General features: G+C 38.9%; 1 long non-coding RNA gene across 5 annotated transcripts in view; it reads right to left on the bottom strand.

Moving 5' to 3' along the window:
- Nucleotides 1-792: 792 nt before the first annotated feature.
- Nucleotides 793-23,963, bottom strand: part of LOC106490488 (uncharacterized) — a 54,666-nt gene continuing 31,495 nt past the window's right edge. For 4 of the 5 annotated variants that reach the window (XR_010883684.1, XR_010883683.1, XR_010883682.1 and 1 more), the window contains 3 exons: nt 16,952-17,130; nt 14,450-14,562; nt 793-1,512 (listed from right to left, as the gene is read on the bottom strand). This is a non-coding gene — a long non-coding RNA (uncharacterized lncRNA). Of the gene's footprint in view, nt 1,513-1,677; nt 1,801-14,449; nt 14,563-16,951; nt 17,131-23,963 lie in introns of all 5 variants that reach the window. The other variant, XR_010883685.1, reaches the window with a different exon arrangement.

Here is a 23,963-nt window from a genome sequence, read left to right as displayed (position 1 = left end):
GTTTCATGTAGAAAGTCCAACGCTGATTTGAAGAAAAAAAAACATTCTAAAAAACTTGTGCGTACTTTTGTGAGTGGAAAAGCTGCCATTCAGTGGGATTCAGCTGCACATCAGTAGGATGTGCTGAGTCACGCTGATTAGTATCTGCGTGTTTTCAGACGAACACTGGCCATTCTCAGGGATATCTTGCAAGCCCCCAAATTTACATAAGTGTAAATCAGACACTTTGTTATCCACGATCCATTATGCTTTTGCTTAAATTGTTTTCTGTTTCTTCAGGAAGCAACATACAAACCAGGCGACTTATATGACAGATCCATGCACCATGAGTAATACTCAGATAAAGTAAAATGCACATGAACCTATAACCTGAAAGTTATTTACATGGTCTATTCCATATAGATTGAATACTTTCAAAAAGTCAGTCCTGGTCTGTGAATGCTTTGATTAACACAAAAAAATTCATAATAACTTTCATATTTGTAAAAACTACTTCCCTCAGAGCCCTATGTGTGAAAGCTGATTTAGATAGTTACAGACATATTATAGAATCTGAACACTTTTAAAGAAAAATCAGTGCTTTATTAAAAGGTGATCTTTTTTCTTTCTATTAAACCAGTGTCCCAAAGAACCAAGTGTATGATAGGTGGGCATCATTGCTAGAAGTACTCTCATAGCACAGGCATGATTTTGATCTTCTTGTGACAAAAAAAACCCTAACTAAGAAAACAGAATAGGTGGGTGTCACACTGTCATGCTATGAATGTTCAATAGCAACAACTGAGACAGTAATATAATAATAATAAAAAGATGTTTATTTCCTCACACAAGTTCTTGGATTAGTAACATCCATTAAAATAATGCGATTACTAATTTAGAAAGGATAACACAAACCCATCAGTTACTAATTTAGAAAAGATAACCTGAAACCGTCGATTACTGCGTTATTAATTGGAAGGACTGCTTATCCCTACTTGAAAGCTTTCTTGTTCCCTCCCCTAGTGAGAGGGCTCTCGACCTCGAGGAGTTACCTTAACCCAGCGTCCCAGGAAAAGGGGAGGGGGGGATACTCACGGTCCAGCCGGAGAAGATGGTCAGGTCACGTTCCCGTCCCTGCTCAAACTCTCCTAGCTGCCAAGTCTCTTTTTATACGGCTGGGGCTCTGGGCAAACACTGCTTTTGCCGACTTTTAGCAAGTTTCGCAATCGCAGGACTGTCTGTTTGTCTGCTCGGGAGGACCCTGCTAGCGAGGCAAGACCCCAACACCTCCGTATTGCTTCTTCCCTCCGCGGGGGTCCGTGCAGATTCCAGGTGGCAGACTTCACTTCTCCAGTCTTGTTAATGCTGCCATTCCGCAGCCTTGCGCATGTCAGTCCTTGCGCATATCGGTTGGTAGACGACTTTAGTCCTGTTAAGTCCTCTGTTCAACAGCTTTGTGCAGGTCAGCTCTGGTGCTATCAGTTCTTCTGCATATCAATTGACAAACTTCAGTCCTGTTAACTCTTCACCCGCCTGTCAGTGGGAAATGAGAATGTATCTTAGTGTGCTATTGGGGCAATTTTTACTGTTGAGGTAGATTTGGAAGAGCAATACAGGCAGTCTGATAACAACCACTGCTTCCTATTTTTGTTCCTGTCAAATAGAGTCAATGTTAACAATCTTAACTTGCACCCATACCTATTTGTTGATCTTCACATGATTATTTCTATTTTGGCCTTGCTCTTCCTGTTCAGTGGAAGGTGTGAGTTCTAATTTACTTGTTTACAAAACCTATGCTCAGATCTTCTTGGCTTGGATTATCTGTTGACAAGAAATCCACAATAACAGACAGAAAATGAGATTAACATTCTGTGAAAAATACACAATGTGCACCTGGATAAACTGCAGAGTTCACATAACAGAGCCACAGGACGTACTCTCAAATAAACAGTTCCTGCTGCCATTTCCCATAGGTTATTTGTAGCTGTTGCAATCAGAAATTCTGCATTGCTTATAAATGTTTCAGATTACTGAGGTCTGCAGTACTTTTTGACATGAGGTTTATCCTTCTGAGAAGTGAAAAATTTAGCAGAAGCTGGGTACAAGACAACTGGGAGATAAGTCATCTAGGAAAATCAAAATATGACATAATTTTCCCTCCACTAAAAGAAACCTCTCTCAAGAGCAGAAGAAACAATGTCCCAATGTCCTCATTTTACATTCCAGATTTTGCTGAAAGTTCTGTCATATTGTGGAAAGGCAGCAGAGAAAGCAGAAACCTGGATCTAACGCTAGTTTTGTGAAAATTCAGGTCTGCTTCTTGGCCTATCTACTGTGGCTTTAGAGGTTAAAACGATACAAATACTAGACTGATGAAACCGGAATACATAAACTGAATCCAAACAGGCCTAAACTTGTAGAAATGTCTGAATGTAGAGCTGAACTTAAAGGCTTGCACTAGAGTCCTTATTTTACCATCTAATAGACCCACAAATAAGATTTGTGAATAGTATGTGTTCTATCCAGTAAAGGAAAGGGATTTTTCTTTTTTGACACTTGGGCAGATAGAGTTAGATGATTAAAGTGAAAACTTCCCTGTACCTAGTTCTCTTATGCTCCTTTGCAAAGATACTAAATTCAGTTGTGTTGGATATACAGAGCTTAGTTACCAAGCCATTAGCCTGGAGGAAAACTTTCTAGATTAGATTGATAACTGTTTTAAAGTATCTGTGGCAGATCAAGAGTATGCTAGAAGAGCTAGCTTTCTAGTTGGAGGCTGGGGCTACATACCATTCATTTCACATTGCAGTGCTGTGTTTGTAATAATCATAGAAAAAGGCTAAGTAATGCAAACTTATTGATTACATTTAACCATTTATTATTTTCAATGATTGAATCAAGCTCCTAAAATCATAGTCTGATTTTTAAAAAATAATACTGCTCCATGAAAAGCAAAGTACTGATTCTGAACTACAGAGCTGTGCAGCTGTGCACCTCATATTTAAGTATACTTCATTATGGCAAAAATGTTAATTCAAGGGATCATATGATCAAATTGAGATAATATTCTTAGGTAACATACATTATGTTGGAAGTGGCAAGAATGCCACTGATTTTGCCTTATTCATTGTTTAACCATGCTCTGTACTGCAGAATAGTTATGCAGTATTTTTTAAAGAATGGGACAGTAGCTGTTTTAAGGCATTTGTAATGTATATTCGTGTTATACAAAGAAAAACGTACACGCATATCTGAGCTATACAACATATACAGATCTACCATTTAGACAAAAGCAACAGTGTTACAGTCTCTCTAAAACAAATTCTGTTCCATATACTTCTTAAACTGAAGGATTATATGCAAAACAGAAGTATATCAGTGGAATATAACAATCTGAGGCAGTGAGGAGGAAGGTAAGTGAAATTCTACTTATGGAAAGCAGCAGGCGATTATAAATAACCCCAGGAGAGTACAGTTTCAGAAGTGGTGAAACTTGCTGAGGCACTCAGAGAAAAGGTTGAACTTGAGAACGGAAGAGTGTGACATCCTCCTCGGATACGGTTCTGGGAAAATCAGCATGAATTAAACAGTTCGTGACTGCTGGCTCCTTGCTTGACAGCCTCAGTCTCATTTTGCAAAAATAGTGAATACATTTGGCTTTGATACCTTGCAGGTGCCTGGATTCATAGAAAATCACACCACTGCTATGCAGTCTATAACTTAGGATTTTTTCTCATTTCAGCATTGAGAGAGAGCCATTCTAGTTTAAGAAAGAAGGCTGCAGTTTTGCTGCTGAGGAGCTGACCAGGGACACAGAGATGAAGGTGCAATTCTCAGCTCCGCTATCACCTTGCAGTCCTTATTGCTAGATTTCCTGGCTGGTAAATGAGTCAATGCTTCCCTCAAATTCCCTTTATCCATCTTGCCTATTGGGACTGTCAGCTGCTTGAAGAAAGTAATGTCAGTTGAACATTAGGGCTGGTGGAGTCCTAAGCACGGCTGTAACACAAAGACTACTTATTGAAGCCATAGCTTTCATTTCCTCACTCCAGAGGGGCATCACCTTGTGGTGCTTCATCTTTCAGCTAAAGTGAATATATTTTACTCATATTTATCTGTGTCCGTCGTCAGTACAAGTTTGCCTATGTGTCCATTGGTCAATGTTTGTTTAAATACTGCTAAAAGCAGTGATGACCCCAAGACCATTTCTGACTCAGCCACTTAAAGACATTTTATAAAAGGTGCTTCACAACATCATCAAGATGTGCAAAATGGAGGTTCAGCTGGAACCTAGAGGTAAACATTTCATCCACTAGGCTTAGCTGCTGTATTTTAAAATAGACTCAATGATTTCAAATAGGAAGGAAAAGGCCTCTGATCCCAAAACAGCTGTTAGGAGCCTTTGCAGACTAAAGTACATTAACCTGAACTTCCGTAAGTATTTAATGGAACTTTTCAGCTTGGAAAAAAGTTAAAATTTAAGCAAGACTTTATCTATCTGAATAATTATATTAGTTGTATTTGCTACACAAAGGAATATATATTTACAAGAACATTTAATACATAGAGAAATAGTCACAATCTCTTATTACAGACCTCTGTAGCTCACCTTATTGCAAGCCCTGTCAGAGAGTATGGGTGTAATTTCCTCATGGTTTTGTGAAAACACAACTACAAACTAGTCTAGGTAAGCCTTGTAGATACATCTGGTTTATGTTGCCCTTCAAAAAATCACTCCCATTCCACTACACTGTTTGGTTTAACAACAACACAAATAAATGAGGGGTCGTCCTTGTTTCATAACTGGACATACTAATAGAGAAATGATCTCACTGAATGCTTTTCTTCACAGTTAGGAACCTGCTGGCCACTTCTTTTCTATTTCTGATTGCACAGACCATTCATAGTCACATATCATCTCTGTAACAACTCCATCAATTATTTACATAAATACTTCTAAATTCTACTTTTTAAAATATATTCTGTTTTTAATGCAATCTAACTGAAAACAAAGAGAGCAGCCAGCACCCTATGACTAGGGTAGTCTCCATGAGCCATTGCGAAGCACTTCTTGATCTGCAGACAGGGTTTGGAAAGCCAAATGAATTCTGCAGAATGTTTATATAAAAGCATTACACTCCATAACTTCCTCTAACTGGACTGTCCTTTCATTTATATCTTTTTCCATCAACTCATTTAGACTGACTCATTCCACCTAAAAATAGTTTGGATTTACTTTATCTTTTTATATTCAGAATAACAGCACAAAATGGATCATGCCTAAAGGCAGTTATCTGAGAAAACCTACCTTGTTATTTCAACTCATTCCTTTTGGTGTCTGAAAATCACTGAACCACATATTAAATTGTATAAATTTACATACCTGTGTCTGTAAAGGAAGTTATGTGCAATTCTATCAGTCGAGAATCTGACCCCCACTTTCTTAAGCTATAAAGATTACTCTTTAGGCCACAGAGGAGGTTTCACCTTTATATATCCTTTCAGAAATTGAGTGTAACTGCAGTGGTGTTAACAGAATCACCCCAGATTTATGTTGGTAGTGCTTTGATTCAATCCAAATCTGCTTGAGTTCTAATTTGTCCATGTGTTGTTTAAGTTTATACCTCTGGAACTAAAGGAAGAACTCTGTAAAGAGCAAACTCTTAGCCTGGCTGGGACCAATCATAAGGAAGAAATATAAGCAAATGTAGTTTACTATGCTGTGCCCTGCAATGTGGTCTTTTTAGAGAGGAAACAACAAAGAAGGGATTAGAGGAACTTCAGAGGAATAAGTGGGAATGTAACTGCATGCTGGAGAGAGCTGGCATGAACTTGAAAGGTAAGGCTTACCCCTTGCACACATTTTTAGTGAGCCCAAAGCTCAAAAATGTTTTGAAACACATCAGGAAAGTGAGAACAGCACAGGTATCATTTACCTGTCATTTACCTACTTCAAAACAGATTTCTGCTTCAAGCTATAAATAATTAATATCTCTACTTTTCAAATAGTACCTCACAAATTGGCCTTCTGGTTTATAAAAATCATCTTAATATGCATCATCACTGCTTTTTTTCAAGAAAGTCTATAGAGGGCAGCTGTCTGAGCTGGTGATGTTGGTACTTTAAATTTGTGCATAAGTGTCTCTCTGGGAGTTTTGTTTTGGTTCTATCATTTAATATTCATGCAAATCATCATTAACCAGCTGGCTGAGCAGTCTTAGCATCCTGCCTACAGACAAAATCAAAAGTTTATTCCTACCTTGCAAGCCTACATTTTCCACATTACAGGCTCTTTCAGCCTGGAATTCTATGTATAAACTAACAGGATGAAGCAAGTGGCAGAACAGCCAGAAAAAATATAAAACAAGAAAAAGAGGGTGTTCAGCACTACTAGTCAATAGTCAATAACATGCTTAAGCAATTAAATTAATATGAGCAGTTAATTATTCATTCTGGCCCATACACCAAGGCTCTGGCAAAGCTGACAATTCAGATGTGTCCACTAATAATAAAATGTGATGGTGCAAAAGGAGAGGGGGAAAATCCTTGCTTTTAAGCAACATGGAGTAAACTGTGCCACCTTAAAATTATTCATAGCCCATTGCATATCTGTCAAAATAATATATAAATACTAGGAGTACTAAATAATTTCAATGTCATTGAGAAGAAATATATTCATGCTAAAAGCAAAATCTGTAATTACGTTATGATTTTAATGTACATGTTTTTTCATGAAGAATAAGCAAATCAGAATAAGCAAATGACAATTAACACTCTAGACAATTCAATTACACAGCACCCAGCGAATCGCAAGGGATGCTGAGTTTCAGCTTCTCCTGTCAGGTGGAAGAAAATGTACAGTAGGTCCAGTCCTGCTGATGTGGAGCAAGCTGAAAAGCTGGAGGAGAATCAAGAAAAGGAAAGAGTGACAATGAGGAGGAGGGAGTGATCAGTGGAACAAGGAGAATGAGAAAAGAGAAGAAGCCCCAAAATTAAGCTAGAGAGAGGTAAAGGCAATTTTGATGATGACAGTTACAGCAGAGCACGAGAAGACCACAGCCAGCCTCATTATGTGGTTGGTTCCTGCCTCAATATATCAGACTAGTGCAGTGAGAAAAGATGACATCACATTTTAAAGAGAGAAATGTTAGAGATTTAGTTATATTTTATATTGTTCCAAGTGATTAGAAGAAATATATGTTGCATTGTATTTCTCCCCAGAGAAAGACAAATTCTGACAGCATCATTATTAGATAGCCCAGAGAATCATGCCCACGAAAGGACATATGAAGTATGAAGAGAGATGCTAGAAAAGTGGATCTCCCCAAGTACAATACAGATGTCATATGACAATAAAGTAAAGCTCAATGTAAATTAAATTTGCCAGCAGCTAGGTTTTCCTGAACCTCTAGGGGAGGAGAGGGCTGTTATTTTCCTTAAGCATGACCAATATGAGGCCTCTTCAGATGTTATCAAGTCTATGGAGAAAATAATTGTTTTATCAGCATTAGTAAAAATTGCCTATCAAGACTGTTAGGGGCTTTGATATCTAAAATTAAAATCCAGAATAAAGGTAGTAAAAAATACCCCTAAAGTAGCAGCAGCTCTTGCTGCATACCAAATAGCAACTCAACAAAAGAAAAATCAAAGCATCTTTCTTCTCAGACTCCTTTCTGGAAGCCACATTGCTGGAAGATTTCACCTTTTCTCCAAAGCCGTAAGTATGGCTTTATGATGATGTGGCATAGGTATTTTATTTTCCAAAAAAAAGTGTGTGCCCATTAGACTTTAAAAGCTCACAAGTCTCTATTGGGATGTTTCTGATCTCATCATAGCCACAAGCTACAGTTAATATTGTTTATTTCCTATAATTTATCAAATCAGGTTTTACCCTCAAGGAAATTTCATTTAAGTACTGCTCCTACACACAGTTGATTCAAAACAGCTAAAGGAAGTAAGAACAGAAGAGTAAAATATGCAATAATAGGTAACAGACTTAGAGAGAAAATTTGAGAGTTTAATTTCCAGAGAGTAAGCTATTTCTGTATAAGCAGAAATCACCTACAGGCAATTTTGCTTGTTTTTAGCAGCCTATTAACTTTGGTATTTATGAAAATATGAAGCTGTTCCTGTAGCAACAACCATAGCAAATGCTTCTTAAGGTGGTTATGAAGCATGAGTGTTTTTCCCTAGAAAGCTTCTTTAGAAGTAATTCAGAAAATTAAACTTACTTCTTATTGTAAATATGCTGTCAAGACAGTTAAAAGAGCAATCAAAGTTTGCCTCACATTTCAATCTGCATTTTCCAGGAATTTTCCCACTAGGAAACTCATAAATTTAGTAGTAAATTTAATTTAGAAAGAGTTCTGTTTTCCCAGTACTTTTCTTCCCTCATGTTCTCCTAGATGGATGCTTTCATAGCAGTTTCCTTGGTTTACTTTGTTTCTATGCAACCTGAAGTCATAAACCAATTTCCAACTGGTGCACATCAACAGAGACAAAGCACAGAAACCAGCTGAGCAGTGCTGATCTTGACTGGTTTAGAATCCAGTCCCTCCTCCTCACCCTGGACCACCAGAATCTCCTACATTATCGGCTTTGATGTTTTCTATGGTGCTCAGGAATCTACACATTTTGTATTATCTAGATTAAGCTCCTAAAGGGTCCTCTCTCATTATGAACATACTTACAGATCTAATTTTCCTCCATAATTCTTGAATTAGACAGGCATTTTTTTAGGACTGAAAATACGCTGGGACTTCAGAACTCCGTACTGCCCTCATCTGCGTACGTTATTATCCCTTTCCCTTCACATCTCCTTTTGCAAACATTTACTAGGGGTGCACTGCAGGGAGTCCTGACAATACTAGGACAAATATTGTTGCAAGACATGGTATAAGGTATAATGAACTTTGAAGCAATCACTAAATCTAATCATTGAAAGCCATAAAAAGAAAGCATACTTTGTGATGATGCTTATTTCTGTTTTGGTAGGAAAAAAACCCAACCCCAAAAGTCAACCCAAAACTTTTTTTTCCACTTGCATGCTAATTTGCAAAATTAAATAGCTCTCAAAGGGTTTTGCCGCCAGTCTAAAATAATAACCATATAATCTGGCTCTTGCACTAAATAACCACTTCTGATCATTGTGCTTATATACATGATCAGGATTGGGCACAGATTTTCCACAAAACTAACCCGGAAAAGCTAAACTCCAGGAGAAGTGGGGGCCTTAAAATAGTCAGTCTAGCAAAACACAGGTTTGTCTACACTAGACTTTAAGAACATGACAATTAGCACATCCCCTGTTTAGTGCTTGGTTTAGGCTGTTAAAAAAAACACTTCTGACATTCTTAAAATGTCACTGTCCAAGATAAAAGAGAGCAAAACTTACTGGAAGACTAAATGCAGTTTAGATTCTTTAAAGGGAAGTGAAGCTCAAAAATATGCTAACAGATTTGCTCATAAAAAGAACTTTTACGAAGAAATGGGAGGCATACAGTCTCTGCTTGTTTTCAAGCAGTTTGTGTCCCCTTACTGGCCACGCAGAAAATTGACAAGAAACAGAGTGAAACCCAAAGTCAAATAGAGCACAGTTTGTGGTCCCAAGGAGGAAAATGGTTTTGAAATTTAACTGAAGACAAGCCTAAGAGGCAGACAGACAGGTGTCACCCTCTGAGCACCAGCCACAAGGAAGACAAGTTAAAAAATCGAGCCATGTGGATGCAAAAACAAAGGTCTGTAAAAAATTTCAATGAAACGGTGTAAATGGCCAAGCCAGAAATGTTACAGCTAACAGCAGAGCAGGAAATCAGGGGAACACTTTGTAGAATGATCCTGAAACCAGGTTAAGAGCGAAACAGAGGGAGAGAGAGTTTTCTGAATATGGTGCTCATTGCGGAGAGAGGCTTGGATTACGACCAACGGAGGTGTCTCCTCATGTCTTCTTTCTGCTACGTTCAGGGAAACAGCCCTTCAGTTTAATTCCATTTTTGTTACAAAGAATGTACACAAAGATATATCACTTCATACCAATATTTCTCCTAAATGCTGACAGATATAAACTATAGGATTTCAAATACCGGCCAACCATTGAGGTCAAAAGTTGTATGATTTGTGTCATATATACTGAGAGACATAGAAAAAATCCAGTGAAGTTCTTGAAGACATCAGACTTTTATGAGTCTAAAATCCTCTCAGAATTTATAATCTAAGTTGCATTTTAACTTAAAGAATTAAAAAATGTAATATTAATATAAGGAGACATACTATCTCACAAAACACAGATGAAACTTTTCTGAAAAAAGTGTTAAGAACTGAAGAATGGGAAAATGATCTATTCATCACACTACCCTGAAACTTAAAGATCTCTGACAAATTCCTTCCCAGCCCCAAATTCCTGTATTATCCTAGGTAAATCACTAAACTCTAAATTCTCAGTACTCAGGTCCTTCTGAAAACATCACTTTAGGCTTCACTCTATTCTTCCCTACATTGCAGTTTACTGGGAAGCTACGAATGTGTTATGAAGTACTATGAAACTCTTTGATACTGCACTAATACAAGTCAGAGATCTTGAAGTTTTTAACCTCAAAAGGACTTTCAAAACATTTTTCTGCATTCATTAATTTTTCTCACCTCCTAATGCACAGACAAACAACGGCTGAAAATGTGGATGCAGAATGATCTTCATCGCTTAAGCAATACGGCTGAGCAAACCAAAGACCTGGTCCTGTACCCTTGACTCACGTGAGGAAAAAAGTTCACCAAATATTTATTTTTCCAGAACATTGTGTCATGAGAAGTTCTGAATGTGTCTCTTAATTCTGTTTCAGAATGAAGAAATGAATAGAAGTTGCAGATTTTTCTGGCAAAAGGAAAATCTGGTTCTCGTCTAGCTAAAGTTACTGCCAACTTCAACAGACTTGAACAAGGAACCATGGGGAGAAAAAAAGAAAACGTATCTGGTGCATTTCACTATCCAGCCTAACGCAGTATTTGCTTACATATTGTAACTATAGAGAATGGCACTACTGATTTTAACTTATTTTCTCAAACAATATTCAGTTATTGGCAGCAGGTTATTTAATATAGTTCTGCTGGCTCTGGAAAAGGATGGGGCTGATAAGAAATGCTTTTGTAACTTAAGAAAAATGCATTTCTCAGCTGCAGTTCTTACTTGTATCTTGTACTTATAATCTAGTGTGTTGGGAGTTGGCAATTCCAGGAATTGTGTCATATCATTTCAATCAGCTGGGCACCACTGGACAGCTGGTCTTTTCCTAGTGACCCATTTCTCTTCTGTAGGTTTTTCCTGCTCTGAAAGGCCACTCTTCATTCATGTGAACAGAGCAAGAGAGACATCCAGTGGCTGGCTCGTTTAAGTGTTTTTTTTTTTAACTTAACTTTAGAGACCAACTCAGTGATGTTTTTATGTATTCCATTTTCTTGTGTATGTAAGAAACCATATATACACAAACTTCTAGAGATACAGAACCAGCAAAATTTTTTTCCAGTGGCTGAAGCGCTATATATTTTTCTTGCAACCTACAGACTTCCTCACTGCATAATCCAGGTCCCCTGCATAGTTCTCCTTTTTTCTCTTAACTTTACTATTTTGATTCTAAACTTATGTGAATCGGTAACTTCCATGGAACTGCAATGATCTGTGTCAACTCAGAATCTCTTTCTAAATGTCTTGTCATTCAGACATACGCTTTTTGCATCTACAATCTTCTATGCAAATATTCTCTCTAACCTTAACTCTGCTTGAACTATTTAGTTTAATTTGTACAGTAAACAGACTTCCTAGTTTTACTGATATAAAATGCCAGAGAATTTAATGTAGTAAATCCTGATATTCAGTGGTTTGATCTTTGTGTAAAAGTAAGAAGAAAAAGATTATTAAATTAATCAGTAAAATTGGCAAAATATAAGCAATATTAATTTGGAAAAAAATTATTTGCAAAAAGCTACTTTGTCACTGATATATGTTAAATCATTAATTTTTTTAAGGGCTTGGCTCCTTACAATCTTCAAAGATATATATGATATATATACGATATATATATATATGATATATATATATATATCTGGTGAGAGAGCAAGGAATGGGTTAATTCTTCGAATTTAATGAAGAATTGAAGGCAGACAATTGCTGTCTTCACTTACAATTACATAAGATGAGGTGGCGGGGTATACTGTTAATGGCTATGAGCAAATTTCCCAGCTTCTGGAGACAGCATACAGATAATATGATGTGATGGCCCCAAATTAACCAGATATGCTACTTATTACTTATAAAAATATGAGAAGAAATTTGACTCTTTTTTTACCACATACGGTATGGAAACTCCAACACACACAAGCCAAACAGCATATCAAACTGCAATAGTTATTTCCAACATGCAAAAAAAACCAGAAGCAGACTCAACTCTTGTACTGTGGCCTCTGCTAAAACATTTCACTCAACTGTGCATTTCTTTGCAAAGTTTTTTAAGGAAAAAGAAAAGAAAGCAATGTCCACCAGGCAATTCTTGTTGTTGCTTAGTAAAAGTTGCTTGGTATAGTTTTTGTATCAAGATTAATTCTGTGCTTGAATTAAATATAAAATTTCTTGACTACCAACTGTCCACTGGACTTGATTTCAATCACTAACACCATTCAAATCTACTTTCAGAAAGGCTATAAATCAATAGATTCATGGAATTCTTCTGCATGTAATTTTCGTGTGACTGAAAAATGTGAGACAATAATTTTCCATTATGATTTTAAATCATATTTGATATCATTGTAAAGCCAGAGGGCATCCACTGAAGCAACAGAGCTACATCAATAGAAATCCAAAGCTGAAATCAGAATATTTGGTTCCGAAAATCAAGTGCAGTCTCTTTACTATTAGGCTTTGCACAAAGTTTTGGTTCTTTAAATATTTTATCAAAATATTGCTTTTCTTCTTCTGTTTCTAAAGGAGGTATCTAAGCAAGACAGAAGAGACGGAATTTGGAGTATTATTAGATATGCTGCAGACCTATTTTCATTTTGAAATCCTTTTTTAAAAGAGGATGTATCTTGGACTAGTTGTAAGGCAGAGCTGTTGAGGCTGTCTAACCTTAGGGATCTAGTTTAGCTGCCCAGACAGCATCCTTAATCAGCAGAGCCCAACAGGCAATTCAGAACACCTAATTCAGAGTGTATATTCTCCCTACTGACTATGTGAGGGCTATTTGGTTTCAATATCTTGTCATATAGATGTATGGGTCAAACACACACAGCTGTTGGTGAACATTATCTACATTTCTCTTATGCAGGTGGAGGCCCACAGCATTCATCTGAGATGCACAGCTTCATCTCAAGCCTCATTAGCAGTAGAAGGTCAGTTGTCAGCAAGCATCATGCCTTGACAAGCCTGGGAAGGGATGTTTACTTGAACTAATGTTTTTAGCTAAACACGGTCTCGTGTGCTGGACCACACATAAGTTAAAGTCTAAGCAACGCTTCAGTGTCTTAAGAACCTGTAGGATGCTGGAAAGCTGTGTGATACACAAAGCAAGCCATTGAAGCAAACAATAACTTAGCACAGACTTAGCACAGGCACAGAAGAATGTGGGTTTTTTGACAAATCACAGAACTTGCATTATTCCTATTTTCTCCACAGCAAACCCTTCACTGATGCAGTTACAGCAACACTTTGTAACACATTCAGCTGTGGCCCATCTACCAGACATCTGCCACTCCCCCCCCCCCCCAAATTAGCTTTGAGCAGAGTTAAATTAATTGTTCAGTTCTCTCACTCAAATGGCCTAAGCTGAGGATTTGTCCACCTGCCAAGTCTTGAACAGTGGTTGCAGAGACCAGAGAGACAAAAGCACTTCTGCTTCAAAGCACTTACAGGCAAACCCCAGGCTTTTTGCCCATTCACAAAAGACAGCCAAATCGTCGACATAGTCAGACGTTAGCAGACAACAAATCTGGCATCCATTTTAAGGTCTAGTCTATGGTATGGCAGAATAACATTATAGCAATGTCTTGTTAGATAACAATTTGGTGATGAAACACAAAGTCATTGCATATTCCAAGCCTGGCTCTTGCACTCATGTAAAGGTCATGCAGTTCAGCAGGATATTCAGAATATTGATGCTGGGTTTAGTCTGCCATGAGGCAGCTTTGCCTACAGAGTAACAGGAAGATTTTAAGTTGCCATAAGTGATGGCAACTGAATTCCTAGTGATCTCTCCTAATGGCCACAGGGCAATCAGCGTGCATGGTTAAACAGACAAAACTGAATCGCTCTGAGCTGCAATTACTAGTCAGAAGTGGCTTTTTCTGGAAAAGAGACCATAGATGAAAACTTTTCCGAGAGTTAATGGTGTAATTGGGCAACAGATGGCCCCAAACTGAATGCTGATTTTTCCTTTGTACAGTGTCATCTTTTCATCAGTCTGGACTCATGAAAATCATAAACTCTTACCGAATTGCTGTTCTCTGGAGATCAAAAGTCCCTCAGACTACTGATCCATTGAGGAAAAAAAGTAACGCTGGCTGGAGTTGGTACTCAGTGTCTTGGGAGAACTACGCTTCTTCCTGGGGAAGAGTGGGAAAAAAACGCATGTGAGTTTTTTGCTATTAGAAGAGTTATCAATTATGAACCAGGTAATTGGTGGAGTTATGACCTAGTCCTGTATATCATTACAGTTAGGTGGATACCAGGCAGCACTTTTAAATTGTTATTACTTTCTAGTTATTTAAAAAGAATGATTTTTTTAATTTAAAGTTAAATCAATAACTGAATAAACGCTAATTAAACAATAATTTAATAATTTAAGTCCAAATGTATTAACAAAACAGTCTAATATTCTAATGTTCTACATATTCTAATTATATGAAAAGTAAAGAACATTGGAAACCTGATTTCTTCCTTAGCCTCCATCTTGCTTTGGAATCTGCAATACTGGATAAATACTCACTATCTTCTGCTTGACTCTGTGTGATTCTGTGTGATTCTAAAAGGGGTGAGCTACATATGGTAAGAGCTCACTGATTTTTGCAAAAATGTAAAAAATACACACTTCTGAGACAGGATCCTCCCAAACAGGTACAATTGCCTATTGCACTAGGCAATGTATTGCTGTTTTTAAGACGGCATGCTCTTTGCATTGAGGGCCTTGCTTCCTTCAGCAGCCCTCAGACACTGTTAGTTATTGTTGTCACTTCACTCTCCATATAGAAAATAACAGGGAAAAATGACATCCAAAGCTTTACTGGAACTTTACACTTGAAACAGAGTGGTAGCTCAAATCTCATGACTCAAGGTCGTTTACTTTTCCAGCAAGTACGCTTCCACTCATAAGTTCAAGAAGCAACACATAAGTATGGGTAAGGCAGCCAAACAAAACTTAAAACTAAGCCTGAAAATGAATTATGTCAGCTAGGCACCACTATCACAGTTCAGAGCTGCCTGCACAACTTGTTACAAAGCTCCTCTGTTAAAAACTTATTTCTAAAAGCTCTTGTTATCATCAACCAACCTTTTCAAAGGAAGGTGGATCTTCATGAATAGTGTTACCGTGTGAACAACACAGAGAAGGAGGTGTCTGCAAGCACACTGCTGTGGGACACGACTGCACAGCAGGTTGGTCTGCCACTAGAGGACAGTGTAACGTAACCAACTGCAAACACCGCACTTGGCAGATGACCACTCCTGGCTAACCCTGCTCACAAAGGTGATAACCTGAAGACAGAGGACTTGGTGTAGCGAAGCGGGGAGGCAGAAAGAAATGGCCCGTTACTGATTTCCTGGGATGTGGCTAGGAGCATCGACACACCACCAGGGCAGTGAGAGCGCACCCAGTGCGCACGGGGCAGGAGTGCCAGTCTGAGGTGACACTCTGGGCTCCTGCCTTGGGCTGGAGATTAAGGAAAATGCATAAAGACTCATCACACCACTGCTTGGCACATCTTAAAATGCTGTCTCCTTTTCACTGTTGCTCTTACTCAGGCAAAATGGCATCAGCTCTGATGGGAAAGCTGCCCAGCTGAGAACTGAGTGAAGACTGGAGAAAGACTTCAGTGCCTGACCTATTAACAGACTGTTATGGAACTGAAGGGCTTGAAGAGTTTTTATAATAAAATTGGTGTTAACAAAGGAGATGTCAGGGGATATCTATTGTTGTTTATTCCTTAATACCTTTGCCTTCTCATTTCCAGAGAAAACTAGGAAAGAACTAGGACCCAGTTCTGATCCCACTCATGTTTCTGAGACAAGTCATTGACTTCAATGTAGAAGTTGCCCCTGATTTCTGAGTCTGAGATGAGCCTCCTTCTTTATGGCCCAGGTGAAGTGAGCTTAACAGTTTCATAAAGCTATTTAGCAGGTACAATCTACATTGTACAATGATAGCACTGTGTCCTTTGTCAATAACTGCACAGGAAGAACTTAGGCCTGGAGTAAGAGAAGTGTTACAGGTGAGCATAGCCTTTGGTGTGCAACGAGAGATGCAGGCAGACATTTTCTTACCACATAAGGCAGAACTTCTTGTCTCTCATGAACTTTATTTAATGACCAAATTAATTTGCACAAATTAATGAAAAATACACACGATAGAAACATAACAAGCACATATAAAAATAAGCAACATAAGTTGGCAGGAGGAAGGGTCTCCTGTTAAGATGCAGATGACTCAGGCAGTGACCTGAAGTGAGGAGAGCTATTTAAGCTACTTAACTATTCCATACTCTGACAGAAACCAAGCTATGATCTTGCTCAGGTTGCTCCAACTCTCTGTATATATTTTTCTGTGTATGAAATGAGAAGATGCTTATGTAGCTGTGAGAACTATAAGTAGAAAGCAGTGGAAAAAGAGCAAAATCTTGCTATACTACACTCGGATAAAGGAAGGCAAGGAACCTCCTTCCCTGCAGGAACCGCAGTCCTGAGGAAGTTGTGAGATACATAGGAAAGAAGTGAACACACCTGTGTCTGCCTGGCCACCGAAGTCCATGAGTGCTGATTTACAGCACAAGGAATAGCAGAACTTGTGGAGAGTACCTGGAGGGGATACACATCTGTGCAGCCTGACAGGCCATTCGCAGCATCTCCTGCTGCAGCACTGCCCAGGACACAATGGAGAAAAGGACCGTGAGATGACTGCACTGAAAGACAACAACATACAGAAAGTATCAGGGTTTTTTTTCTATCAGTAAACAGAGTTACATCCATTCCAGTCTAGCACAGAACATTATTCCAGAGTTCAGGGGCAATCTGAAGGTTTGAAGAGGTTTCTCCTCAGTCCGTTACAGAAGAAAGGGCTCTGAATGAGGGTCCACAGGCCTCTGTTCTGAGCAACAGTGACTGTCTGTAACTCAGCAATTCCCTGTGAAGTTACGCCCTCTTCCCTGATGCTCTGCACCAAAACAAGGTGTATTTTTACAAACATCTCTTTCAGCAACAGTGTTGGCTTTAACACCTTGTTCCCTCCAGCTTATTCCCACCTTATACCACAACCTTATTTGTGCCAGGACAACCTCTTGTATGGGCACATGATGAACTGTATTGAGGAAAATAACCCAGGAAAAAAGATTAAAAAAAAAAAAAAAAAGAATTCATTTGCTGATCCAATTCATTGTGCAGTCACAGAAACTGGCAAAAGTGAGTATGTGGGCAAGGGTGGGAAGCAAGCAAGCATGAACAGCTAGTGGATGGCACTACTGCCAAAAAGAAGTATTTGTGAAACCACAGCCCCAAGCTGAAACCTGATCATTAATCACTACTGAAGCATATTTAACTTTGGTGCCATCTGAAATGGTCAGCTCAACATTTTTGCCCTGAGCACCTAGAAAAAATTCAGGATTCTGGAGGCCTTTCCAGTTAGAAGATACTGGCAAAGAATTTTACTCGGAAAAGGTGACCAGTTCAATTACTCCCAGTTTCACAAAAAATAATTAGTTTTAACTGTTATTTTTAATAATTAGTATTAATTTATCATCTTAAGACATGCCCCCTCCTCTCATGCCTGTTACCCTTTTCCACCCTGCTAACTGGTCTTCCCACCTCATCAGTTACAGTGTAGCTGCACCAGTTGTTGGATCAGCATTTGCTACAAGCAGGGGACAGGAATAAGTGGCCAGGGCAGGAGCGGGAATCTTCTATAGCAGCCCTGCTGCTGAGAGCACAGAAACTCTCTGCATTGATGCCAGCTCCTTTTTAGGAGGCTTCAGACGACGGCATCCATCCCACTGCACTCTTCACCACAGTTTCAGCCTCTCTGCTGTGCCAAAACCAGGTACTCGACCTGTTTGAGTACTTGCACTCTAGCTGAAGGGGTAGAAACCTCCCACAGAGAGAAGGCAGAAACAAAAACTGGCTTTACTCTTTGTTTAGTTTTCAATCTACTTATCAGCTATGCTTTCAAGATAAAACTAAGAACACCTTTCACAGAGTCAGGTATTCTCCAGCTGTGCAAGAATGAAACAAATGAGACAGCTTTTTTTGTTCAGTGCCCTCGGCTTGTAAAAGAGATGCTAGCCCAAGAGCTCTTGCTCAGCTTTTCTCTGAGCTTACCCAAGACATGCTCCGCACTGTGGTTCTTCTTTTTACTTCTCAAACTCAGCTTTTTTCCCTCTGCATACATGCTTCCCCACTCCCAAAACTGCTTAGTATTGCCCGTTAGCCCAAATTGTTCCAATACCCAATAAGCCTGCGCTTACTTTTGTTTAGATTTGGTGACAAGTGCTTGGCTGTCTTTTAAACTTTTTTTTTTTTTTAAACATAAAACTACATAAAATAAGGGGCAGCGGTAAAACTTCTTGGTTTCAGGAAGGTCACCCCAATATTTAATAATGGAATATTCAGCCAAATACATATCCCTTCCTTCCCATTTCTGTCACTTCATATTGAAAAACAAGTTTTAAAAGCTTCCTTTAGCTGCAAAAAACCCACTGTCTGCTAGAATGAAGCAATAATGAACAGATATGTTGTAGGGTAATTCCAAAGAAAGATGTGCATTGCAAAACTTCTGAAATCTGTTCAATTCCATATAAACTAATCTTACATCACCTGAAAAGGAAAGGCTGAAAATTAGTTAGAAACAGTTTGTTTTTGCTGAAAAATAAATCTCCGGGATGGCATTACAAGAGCAAAGTAACAGTGCCAAAGCTATCCCAAACCCTTGCATCCAGCAGCGCTTCCCTTTGCTCTGCTGGGGTTTATTTTCACTGCTGAGCACATCAGGCTGGCATCCCATTTGCAGGTGTAGTAAGAGAAAGCCAAACCAGAACTCCCTCAGTACAATGTACAGCTCTCCGGCTTGGATGCCTGCATTAAGCCACCTAAAGGTCAGAGAAGCTGCAATTATACTCTTCGTCAGAAGAATTCAGAGGCCTCAGTCCAGAAAAATACCAAAGAAATTGCTTAGCTTTCATACAGAGTCTCAAATAGAAGTTTAGTAGTACTTTGCTAGATAGGATCCAACATATGGATTTGGCTTCCAAGTACTTTAAAGCAGATTTACTGGGGTCACTAACAGGGCTCTCTCTCTCACTCCTTCTACTTCACTCCAAGTAGTAGTACTCAGTTACGTGACAGTTTAATGCACACGCAGCCTCCTTTTAATATCATAGCTGTGCCTGAGTCTGCAACACCCAGTTTTAAAGTTTTGGACTGTGGTTTATGTGAAGTAAATTGGTTGCCTCAAGTAAAAGATCTCTCAGCTCTCTAGCAGATGGGGGTTCACATCAGGATGCTTTGCATCAGCAGTGATAGCTTGGACTTCTGTCTGCTCTGGCTGAAGTTATAGGAAATTCTCCTTTTGGTTTTAATGCTCTGTTAGTCTTAGCAAGAAGGTTTAATAACAATGGTTGAAATGCCTGAGCTGGCCTGAGCAGCTTCTTCAGCCCCGAAAGCTGCATTTCCATGTGAGAACTGAGATGCTGTCAAGATAGCATCAGGAAAGCCTGCATGTGGTACAGCACATACTGTATCTGTGCTAGGCATAAAGAGAAAGAGTCATTTCCCTGAACTGCTAGCATGATGCCTTTTCACAAGCATGAAATTCTCTGTTTTCTGGAAAAAGGAAAAAAAAGGGGGGGGAGATTCTCTTATTACCATATTGTGTTCCTCATACTGTCAAGTGACCTATCACACTGTGCTGAAGCATGTGAGCCTGGCTAAATTCTTCCACATTATATAATTTGCTTGTAACAGAACAAGCACTACACGTTTGCCACATTAGCCAAATGACTGAGCAGAGCGCAGCATTTAAAAAAATGTCAACTTTCTCCTGGACAGTCTTAAAAAACAAACAAACAAAAAAAACCCACTCTTCTACCATCCTCATTATAATCTTTGGTAGCTATTTTACTTCAGATTGTTTTCTGGGACATGAGATTTTCCCTGCCTGCCCTCCTCAAACTCTGGCTGTGGGAGCTTTCCCCTACCCAGGGCCAATGACAGGAGAGCAAGAGAGAGAGCTGCTCTGGGTCACACGAGCTGTCACAGAGCCCCAGTTTCATCTTAGGTAACTTGGCATGAGTCTGGAGCGGAAACATGTCGCCCAGCTATGGGGACACTTGCATACAATCACAGCAGCCAGTGAAGGGAGTGTGTCCTCCATCTCGTGACTTAAAGCGATGGGCATGCTCCCCACATCCTACTTTTGTCATGCAAATATTTGTACATCTAAATTCCATCTCATAGACTTTGGTGATGAGGCCTGCATTTGTACTGAATGATAACTTACCCAGGGAATTTAAAAGAACTACATAACTTGCAATTCAAGTCCATGAAGCTGTATTACAACACTATTTCTGTTTAATTGATTTGTGCCCCAGTTGGTCTCTTTTAAGTTAGGTCCCCCAGTGGAACAGATGGGAAACTAATACAGGCATGTCCAACACGAATATGTTGAGCACACGGTGCCTGTATACAGTGAATCAGCACATGATTCATTCACTTTCAGAAAGTAGTTGTGACCTTTCATCTGACTACTTCCTCAACCCTGGTACATACATATGTATATAACATATAGCAATTAAGAACCAACACACTGTGGTAATAGTAATAGCTCATCTCATGATTTTTTTGCTGTTGTGCTTATCCTTACTACATGCTCTATCAAGCATTTGTGTCATCTTTCGCTATCCTATGACTAATTCACCAAATCAACTAAACCATAGGTTGCCTTTCATTATGAAATGAGTGAAAGCACAGAACACTTAGACTTTTGAAATATCAGGTCCTTATAGGCCTCATAAAGATATAATTTTTTAAAAATATTATAAAAGGAAACAATATTATAAGAATGAAGAATACACCAATCTGTAGATACAGACTGTAGTGCTACATTTGAAAAATGACATTTATTTGTAAAACTAACTTTCCTTTCTCTCACTTACAATGTAAAGTGGAGCACAAGCAACCCGGGGCACAAACATTAAATTTTGTCTATGAACTAGGTTTACACTTAACATGTTAACCTCACTTTCCCTAATTTTACAGCATTTGTCCCCAGATGTTTGCACCACAATGTGTGTAAAATTGCAGGCATAAAATGAAAAACTAGACCAAAATTCTCTTAAGCATCTACTAGTAATATCTTGCCCAATTAGACATTTTGAAATAATTAATTAAATATTGGGGGAAAACCCCTACTTGGTTACCAAAAACATAAGGCAACACACACATGAAGAGGAAAACATATTTTAAATGCTTTGGAAAGGTTTGGCAAAAGAGTGAAACAGCACCTTTATTATCCAAACCCAAGATCAGCAGAGTTGGGATGGAGGGGAAAAATCAGAGTCATAATGGGCGCTATCAGGACATCCTACATGTACAAGAAACACAAAATAATTCAGTGCAGCAAAGCCTAAATATATTTTTAAGCGACATCATCCTGCAAATATTTTACCAATTGTGAAAAATAGTGCATTTTTCTCACAGTATATAAGACTTTGTAAACTGGTGCTTTAATGAAGCTTCCCCCCACCCCCCCTTTTTTTTTTAAATCTAATCAATTATTTCGTAGTAGCTCATTCTGGCCATGGATCATAATATTCTAGGGACCACATAGGTGGCACCCTAAAAACCCAGAGAGATGGCCTCTTGAAATGGCATGGCGCTGCCTGCTTATTACTAGGGTGTTCTACACGGTCCTAACTGGGAGTCTGCAGTGTGTTGGAGAATCTCCAGGGAGAGGCAGAATTGTGAAAAAGTTTGACAGCTAAAGAGGCGAAGTCGATGCAGTGATGATTTGCAATTATTAATGATCAAGACTTTCAACCATGTAAGCTAGGCGCCTGTTTTGCAACACTACTGCGGGTCACTCCAAAGCCATGGAACAGCACCTCCCTTTTCCCATGGGAATGTGGCACCAGTTTGGACGACCGGGTGCCTAATACGTTGACGCTGGAGAGTGCAATGGGTCAGAATGAGTCAACCCATGAAGCACTAGCTGAAACCATAGATTTATATTTCAATAAATCTTAGGACCCTCATAAGAAATCGGGTCCTATTACCCTTGGCACTGTACCAAGAAGTAACAAAGAGCTCCTATCACAAACAAGTCGCAATCTTAACTGCTGACAAGATGCCGCAGGTGGAGGAAACAAAAAAACAGGATTGGGACGGATAAGCATGAAATAGCTTGAAGAAAAGCAGAAGTCACAGCTTTCTGTTTTCCTAAAAATTCAGTTATGTCCTTTGGCAGCATGGCACAAATGCAGATGGCCTAAAGATACTCTGTTCATACTTACAGAGAAATTTTCTTCTTCACTGCAATTGGGAGTCTATTTCCCCATTGCTTTATCAGCAACAGAGTAGCACATACAAGCAGCTCTGAGGATGTTCAAATGCTGATGCAAATTCTGAAACAGCAGGAATGTTTGGCAGCTACGTGGATGCTGCAACAGGCTGACACCCACAGGCACAGATGTAACACAGTGAAATATACAGGTCTGCAGTAAACCCTGATCCCACTATCAAATACAGCTGTACCAGTCACATGCTGGGGATTTCCCAGCTGCAGAGTCTATCTCCCAAAGCACACGCAGTTAAAAACAATTCAGTCACTATGTAATCAGCAACCATGTGACAATTTCATTTTCTCTCTCAAAAGATTGAAACAAATTTGGATTCAAAAAGACTGTGGCTCAGTCACCAATTTTTTCTGCACTGTCACTGTGACTCTCTGCATTTATCACACTGCTGTAGGGTTGTATTTGCTTTTACAGTAAGTGCTTCTATGATCTTTATTCAGGAGGGAAATAAATGTTCTTACATACTCATGAGATCTGAACATTTCTTTAGCAAAATGATCTGGACAAATCATTTCAAGACCACAGTGTAAAATGTGTGACACTCAGGTACCACAGCGTTTAGGAATTATATCACCAGAAAAAGTCATGTGAAATCTGTATAATATGATGGCCATTTAAGAGGGTATAAAATAACTAGGAATTAAGAAAACAAAAGCCGGGGTTTTAAATCCTTCATATGTTCTAGTTTCTTTTGCTTAATGCTCCTCTCCTTCCTTAAGTGGAAGGCAGACAACAAGCCCACGAAGGAGTAGGTGCAGCTGAATTTTGTCTGCAGTCTTTTCCTCACTGCTTATCATATATCAGTATTTCTATTCTCTAGATAGGAAACCCTACAGAAAGAAATAATTTTTTTTACTTCCAGTTTCCTCTTTAGTTTCTCCTAATTGGAAGGTCTAAGCAGGACCAATACTAAAGTAGAAAAAAATCAAGTTTTTATTATAACATACGGGTATTAAGAAAACATGCTATTTTTGCTGGGAGTATCTGCTACAGATAGGAGAGTCTGCAGTGACAGAAAATGTGACAATAATTTTCTTTCAGGAAGGAAACAGGAAGTCAGATGAAAGAATTGCACTCATGGCCCTACCCTTGGAAGGCATTTGGTTTAAAATACTAAAGCAAGAAGGTGTATGTTCAAGCCACATTTTTATCATGTGCAACTGGCTAATCTTTCT

Source organism: Apteryx mantelli, chromosome 3 (assembly GCF_036417845.1).
Source record: "Apteryx mantelli isolate bAptMan1 chromosome 3, bAptMan1.hap1, whole genome shotgun sequence".
NCBI classification, from domain to species: domain Eukaryota; kingdom Metazoa; phylum Chordata; class Aves; order Apterygiformes; family Apterygidae; genus Apteryx; species Apteryx mantelli.
Note: the sequence above shows the minus strand (reverse complement) of the source record. Positions and strands in the feature narration are given on the sequence as shown.